Here is an 8087-nt window from a genome sequence, read left to right on the forward strand (position 1 = left end):
CTTATGTTGTATTGTGCATCCAAGGCCTCTCTTGCCAAGCCCTGAGAGATAACACAACAGAAAGACCCACCTGTCCAGGCTTCTGCCCACGTCCTGAAAAACAGGCATCCCCTCCAGATCACGTCTCACCGCTGGGCTCCCGACCTCCCAGCTCTTCAAGCTGCCAACAAGCCTGTTCTTGCGATTTCGTTTCCATCTGGGGCCTCATGGCCATTTAAGGCTCATACATGTAGAGAAGGAGGCTGAAAGAAAAGCCAAGGGTGTGGTCTGCTGAAGAAGGGATGATGTGCCTTGAGGGGCTTGATCCGTGTCTGTTCCCAAGGACTATGAAAGAGGGTGTGTTGTTCAGTCTCTGGAGAAGCAGAAGAGATCACTGTGTATAGTGCAGATGCTCCCTGACGTCCGGTGGGTTATGGCCCAATAAACCCACCATTTACCCAAGATGTAAATGGAAAACATCTTAAGTTGAGAATGCATTGTATACATCTACCAAACATCATAGTGTGGTTTTCTTTTTTGTGTGTGTGAGTTAATATGAGGGCACACACTAACAGGTTACATTATTTGCCTTTGTAAGATAAAGTCCAAAGTCTGAGTCGTAGTTGAGTCCTTCACCAAGGAAGTGTGCCACATACGCTTGCATTGTACCCAATAGGTGGGAATTCATCAAGCCCAGTCCCTCGCCTTGAATTTAACTGTGTTTTTTTTCTCCTGTGGGCCTGTAGTTGTTGGTCTACTAGTTTCAGATTAGTACTGAGTACATGGGATGATTGTTTTTCCATTCTTGTGATACTTAGGAGAATGTTTTCCAAATCCATCTAAGCAAATACAACAGACGCAAAGTCTCCATCTTTTTATGGCTGAATAGTATTCCATGGTGTACATGTACCACAGTTTATTAATCCATTCGAGGGTTAACGGGCACGTGGGTTGATCCTACATCTTTGCTATTGTGAATTGAGCTGTGATAAATATTCCAGTGCAAATGTCCTTATAGTAAAATGATATTTTCTTCTTCTGGGTAGATACCTAGCAATGGGATTATAGGATCAAATAGGTCTTCTAGTTCTTTGAGGATTCTCCGTATTTCTTCTCCCAAAGGCTGTACTAGTAAAAATATAGAATGCTTCACATATTTGCATGTCATCCTTACACATCCATGCTAATCTTCTCTGTATCATTCCAAGTTTAGTTGATGTGCTGCCGAAGAGAGCACCATAGCATGGTTTCTACTGAATGCATATTGCTTCCAAAACATCATAAAGTCAAAAATTGTAATGCAAACCACTGTTAAGCTGGGGACCATCTCTGTGGAATGTGTGTGTGTTTACAAAGAGATGTGTGTATTTAGGAGACGAACTCACGTGATCGTGGAGGTGAGCAAGTCTGAGATTGGCAGAGCAGGGCAGCAGGCTGGGAACAGGCAGGAATTCATTGCACAGTCTTGAAGCAGAATTTTTTCTCCAGAAAACCTCAGTCTTTGTTTTGTTTTGTTTTTGAGACAGAGTCTCACTTGGTCACCCTCAGTAGAGTGGCTGTGGCATCATAGCTCACAGCAGCCTCAAACTCTTGGGCTCAAGTGATCCTCCTGCGTCAGTCTCCCAAGTAACTGGGCACCCGTCACAATGCCCAGCTATTTTTTTAGAGACGCGGTCTCGCTCTTGCTCAGGCTGGTCTCTAACTCGTGAGCTTAGGCGATCCACCCACCTAGGCCTCCCAGAGTGCTGGGATTACAGGTACTAGCGACCATGCCCAGCTGGAAACCTCAGTTTTTATGCTTAAGCCCTTCAACTGATTTGCTATGGCCCACTCACACCATGGAGGGTGATTTTCTTAAAGTCAAATGATGGTAAATGCTAACTACACCTATAAAACACCTTCATAGCAACACCTACATTGGTGTTGGAGTAAATAAATAGGGACTATAGCCTGACCACATTGACCTAAACTACTAACCATCGCAGTGGGGTGGGCCCAGATCACTACCTCCTATTGAGGGGGTACAGGGCTTGGGGTGGGGGGCTCTGTGACCACGGACTGGAGAAACCTACCATTGGAGAGTCAGCTCCTGACTGCAAAAGGGGACGTGGCTCCATAGTCACACTGAGGGTGCTTCGCCAAATGCTGAGGTCGGCCCTGAAGGGTGAATGGATAAATGACTCACAGTTTGAGCGTGTGTTCCTCTTTGCTTTCCCTGGGACCAATACAGACTAAGTTCCTCATTGCAGAAGTTGTTCCCTGCAGGGCCCCCACCATCTGTCTAGCTGCCTTGCCATCTCCCTATTATGGTTTGAAGTCCATACAAACTATTTGTGCCTCGCCCACCTGCCCCATACACCTCCTCAGAGCCTCCTTCCTGAATGCTGAGTGCCCCATTCCCTCACCCTCATCTTCTGACTGCCCCCGCTCCAGCCACCACACACATACCCTGGGCCCATGGAAGCCTTGCGGGTGGGACCCACCCCCAGTGGGCAGACCACATCTGGAAGGAAGAGCTCTCAGCTCACAGGCTCCGCCACAGGGCATCTCCTACACAGCTGGGCTCCCTCCCCACAGCTCCAGCCCAGATGTTTCCTCTCTCGTCTGCAGTGGAAGCATCTGGGACAGTGAGTTGTAATCTTGGAAGAAGCAGCTATAAGACCACAGATCTGAACAGCCCCAGCTAAACCCCTTGGAGCTATCCGCCCCAGCTTATCCCGAAGAACAGGGGGCAGAGCCGACAACCGAGAGAGACCAGGCCTGAGAATTTTTCCTCAGAGAAGCAAAGTGAAGATTAAGAGTCATGGAATTCTGGCAACAGAATCACAGCCTCTCCAAGCTCAAGGAGGTCCTGTAAGTCACTTATATGTTTTCCCGCCCAGTCAGAGATCCCCTCTGAAATTCATGAGAATGTCACATGTCACAGAACACTCAACCAGAAGGGTTTAAAATAAATTTTGGCAGTAGAAAAACTCAAGAGGACTGCTGGCAATCTGATACAAGCAACACGACGTACATCCCTAGGCAGGGGAGGGACAGAGGCCTTGATTATGGTTCCTCTGCCGATTTTAACACTTGACCTTGAACAAGTCTGTCCTGCACAACCTTGAGTGAGCCTCTCCTGCTTTCTAGACACCAGTTTCACCCTCTGAAAATGAGAAGTTGGGAAATGTGACTTGGAAGGTCCTCTGCAGTGGGGACTACCTGACCATGAGTCTTACAGCTGACACATCCTAGCTGCATGGCTTTGGCCACATCACTGAACCTCCTTAACCTCAATTTCATCTGTGAATTGAGGGAGGCATAAACCCTGCCTGTTCACCTTGCAGAATTGCTATGGGGAGGGGAGGAGAGAAGTACCTTGTTTAAACTCCCAATAGCTATTTGGAATGAGGTTTTATTGTAGATGAAATAGCATAGTATGACATCGAAGGTGTCCAAGCTGCGTAAAGACCTACAAGACCAGACAGCAGTCCTCACAGGGGCAGAAGGGCTGGGGTTAAAGGCCGCAGAGCCAGACTGCCTGGGTTCCTGGCTCAGCTCTGCCACATGCACCCGTTTTCCCCACAGTAACGGTGAATGTCACCCCCTTTGGTGTGCTCTCTCTCCACTCTGGTGATGCCATGATTGTCCTCCAATGTGGAAACATGAGAGGCACGTGGGGCAGCGCAGTGGGCATGGACTTTTGAACGCATCAGACCGACCTAGGTTCAAACCTCAGTTCCATCCATACTAGTTAAAACATACGAATGACTCTGCTGTATCCACCCTCTTCCTGCTTGCTCTCCTCCGATTATCCTTGAGCAGTTATATCTCGCCACCTCCATGAAATGCCCAGCAAGCGCCTTGGTGCCAAGAACCGGTTCTCATTCATTTCCCCTCTCTCCTATACTCTCAGCTTGGGCCTGAGAGCTCAACCACCTCACATGAGTAGATTCCTGGATCACTTCATCCCCAAAATATTATAAATGCTATTAGAGTTCACCTATGAAATGGCTCTTCTGTATTTTAATGTGGAGATAACTTCAAAGGTATCTTTAATCTTCTCCACAATTCTCTATCACAAAATACCATAGATTAACAAGTTATCCAATGGTCTTGCTTTTGGAAGAATTCTGTTATCTATCTAATTCTATTTTTTATGATTACACTATTTTGATCGTATCAATCGAAAGCTCTAATTGAACATCAGGTGTAGACCTAATTCATAAAAACAAGAAGACAAAATAACTCTCACATAAGTCAATGCAGAATTCGGTGGGTCAAATCTTTATATAAGATCCTTTATTAAGAATGATTGGGGACCATTCAAAGACTTCATACTTCGACCAGCGATCAATCTGAAGTCCATTAGAGAAGAGTCTTTAGAGAGAACCTTTCCAAGGTTCTCCAGGGACAGAGAAACAAAGCTTAAACGAAGTTCATAGAATCAAATTAGAGGTCATCGGGGTTTGCTCCGAGCAGAGCCCTCCTCGCCTAGACCCCATCTCTTAACACACTCCCACAATCCCCCTGGTACGGCATCTCCGTCCTCAGCCCCAGCCACCAGCTCTGGACTGGCAGATTCTTGAGATGGAAGATGGCATCTTATTCATTTCCAAGTCTCTCCCACTGTACCTAGTACAGTGCCTGCCTCCAGTAGGTCCTATGAGCCTGCTGGATGTGGAAAGGGAAGATAAAGCACCATTTTATTTTTAACAGATAGGGAGACTAAAATTATGAGCCAGGAAGGGTCCTGCTTAGAATTCCACAGCGAGCTTGGGGGACATGGGGTGGGTAACAGGGTCTCCTGTGTCTGGGGAAGGTTCCTTTTTCTACGCCTCCTGGGCTCACAGAGAAGGCAGACAGACTTCTCTCATTTCCCCACAAAAGCCACAGGTAAACGTGTTTATGACTTGGTGGCTAACCAAGGCCACAGTCACTTCAATAGGTCACAGTCTGACCCTGTCGATCTTTTTTTTTTTAATGGCGTTAACAACCACAATTTCTACTATAATTTGAAAACTCTCAGCACCTCCATGGTGAGGACACAGCACTCTGACTCCCAAACTCAGGCAATAAAATACCGGCCCATTATTTCTAAAAATTACATTAATTTTGCAATAATGCTCTTTCATCTGCTTTGTACAGCACTATCTTATTTGTTAACTAGTTTAGTACTTGAACAAATATTTCTGAAAATGATGTTCTCTCAAAATACATTAAAATAGGTGAAATTTTAGCCAGGTGTAGTGGCTCCCATGTATAGTCCCAACACCTCAGGAGGCTGAGGCAAGAGGATCAATTGAGCCCAGGAGTTCGAGGTTGCTGTGAACTATGATGATGCCACCACACTCTAGCTGGTTGACAGAATGGGACTCTGACTCAAAAAAACAATAAACAAACAAACAAAACCAAAAAAAGCAGGGGTGTAGGTTGAATTTGTCATATGTGAAGTATCCTTCAATAAAGCTAACTTTTAAATGAAAAAATCACAAGTGACTTTTTATTTTCTTCCTTGTGCTTTTCTGTATTTTCTAAACTGTCCTTAATCAAAAGAAAAAGAAATGGAAGAGGATGGATTATGATGAGGCAGGAGGCATTCTCTCCAGGATCTTTGGCTCTTGGTGATCCCCCCTGACAGGCAGAAGCTGAGACACAGCCGAGGGGGAAGGATATGCCCTGATCTCTCTGTGTGACAATAATGGGGAAATAGCTCCACTTCTCCCAACTGCAGGTATGTCCCCTGAATGCCTGCCATGCCTGGCTCACTAAGCTGTGAGGGGTCTTACAGAGGAGGGTGCTCAATGGTGAGAGGACATGAACACCTGACAGGTGGAACCTCCCCTGTGCCCTCCATCGTCTGCCTGCCCTTCCCATCTTTAAAATTTGAAACATTTCTCTCCGTGTGTGATACACCCTTTGGGGGCAAGGCACAATTATAAGAGGGACTATACCTAACAAATGCAATCAATGTAACATGGTTTCTTGTATCCTCAATGAATCCCCACAATAAAAAATATTTTGAAATATTTCAAATATTTCATATGCAGACAAAATAGATGAAAAGTTTTCAACTTGAGGAGACAGGGAGAATAACCATTCTGGACCAGCCCCCTACACCCCGCCTCCACATCTTGACACTGCCACATTTGCTTCAGAGCTCTTTTTTTTTTCCTAAGAAATCAAGCACTTCAGATGCCATTAAAGCCCCTGCAACCCTTTCTACGTCATCCCCATCCCTTCCTTCTCAGAGGTGACCACTATTCTAAATTTGAGCTCTTTCATTTCCCATGCACGTTTCAACCTTTACTACCTGACTGTATCCCTGAGAATGTATACAGAGCATGTTTTGGAATGTTTAAAAAAATATTTTGAAACACACTGTACCCACAGTACAACCTGTTTTTCGTTTTTTTTTTTTTTTCCCCTGGAGTGTATCTATGTTGAGACCTAGGAGTTTAGTTTATTTTTATTCTCAGGATAGGATTCCATTGTATGAAGAGATCACAGTTTATCTAGGTGGACTGCTGTTGATGGACAATTCATCAATTTCTAAATTTTTACAATTATATACCAAGACTATACTTTCAGGGATCATTTCTATAGTTCGTTATGATTATATGCCGAGCAACTGGAGGGAGGTCACTGAATTGTACCTATGAGCATCTTCTACTTCCTTAGATGTTGCCAAACTATTCTCCAGAGTCACTGAACCAGTTTGCAACTCCATCGGTGAATGCTGGGTCCCACCGCACCCTATCCTCGCTGCCCTCGTTGCACTCCCCTATTGACAACTCTTTGCTCTGTGCCAGTCCCGCAGGTGCCACAATTCTTTTCATTTGCATCTCTCACATGACCAGTGACGGTGAACATCTTTTCATATTTTTGGCCACTTTGGCCATTTAAATTTCGTCTTTTATGAATTGCCTGTTGATCCGTAACCCATTTTTTAAAAATTGAATTGTCAGCCCATTAAATTCTGGAATACCCACCTCCCTACTTCCACAGCCTATCTAAATGCCACCTTTTCCATGAAACTTATTCTCTCTCTAATTCGAAGTTACTGTATCTTTCTTGTGGCATTTGTAATTTCCTGTTCTGCAGTGTTTTAAAAACTTCTCACTTTGCATACCATCTTTTAGTTTACAAAAGCACCTGCTCCTTCATTATCCTATTTGGACCTTTATCTATGCAATGCTCTGGGGTGGGGTGGGGTGGGGGGTATTATTAACCCCCTTTGGTCAGATGAGGAAACACGACCTGAGGACGGACTAGCTCACCTGAGACCCCACCCTGGCTCAGAGACAGAACTAGACTCAAGCCAGGACACGTGCAGTTCCCTGCACAAGCCCCTCTTTATCATGTACGTGTCCACTGCTTGTGCCAACAGACTCCCCCCAAAGAATGTGGGCACCACAGTCCCCAGCTCTAGTCCCACCCCACTTGATGAACACAGAATTTCCGGACAAAGTACCATCATCACTTACTGTGCACCCACTCTGCACACATTAACTCTAACCTTCCCGATAACTCTATTCAGATGAGGAAACTGAGGCTTAAAAGCTGAAGTGATACTCTCAGGGTCCCACTGCTAGTACTGAGGAGAGCTGGACTGTGAGCCTCAGAGGTGACACTTCCCTCCGTGATCTCTGCCCCTCACTCCAGCCCCAAAGGCAGAGCAGTGGGAGTGTCCCACTTGTATCACCAGTCCTGCCCCCATTTTACACGTTCTCCCAGCAGAATGTGGATAAGTAGCACCATCCTAGGTCCCCTTTAGGACTTGAAAATTTGCTCTCCAGGACAGGGAAATGTCTGATGGGTCTGCTCCCCTGCTTCCTTTCCAGGCGCATGCAGAAGGGAGGCTAGTGCTCAGAACTGCCAGGTTCTGCCTTTGATCAAGGACCCAGAATGGGGCAGTGAGGCAGGAGTGGGGAGTGGGGCCGGGGCTGGCAGGAGGTAAGCGGACTCCGGGTCTCAGGCTGGGAAGGGGATGCAGGGGGCTGGACAGACCACACACCCAGGCCAGGAGGCAGAGCACCAAGGGTGGGCAACTTGACGGTGAGCTGGGATGGCTCTGGGAGGAGGTGTCTCCACAGGCCACACCCATGAAAGCACATACTCCCCCA

At 46.2% G+C, this 8087-nt stretch overlaps 1 non-coding gene across 1 annotated transcript; it reads right to left on the bottom strand.

The window, feature by feature from the left end:
* Positions 1 to 1112: 1112 nt before the first annotated feature.
* On the bottom strand, positions 1113 to 1216 carry LOC128580054 (U6 spliceosomal RNA). Its single transcript, XR_008378414.1, has one exon. It is a non-coding gene; the product is annotated as a U6 spliceosomal RNA (small nuclear RNA).
* Positions 1217 to 8087: the final 6871 nt, after the last annotated feature.

This window comes from Nycticebus coucang, chromosome 2 (genome assembly GCF_027406575.1).
Source record: "Nycticebus coucang isolate mNycCou1 chromosome 2, mNycCou1.pri, whole genome shotgun sequence".
Lineage (NCBI taxonomy): Eukaryota > Metazoa > Chordata > Mammalia > Primates > Lorisidae > Nycticebus > Nycticebus coucang.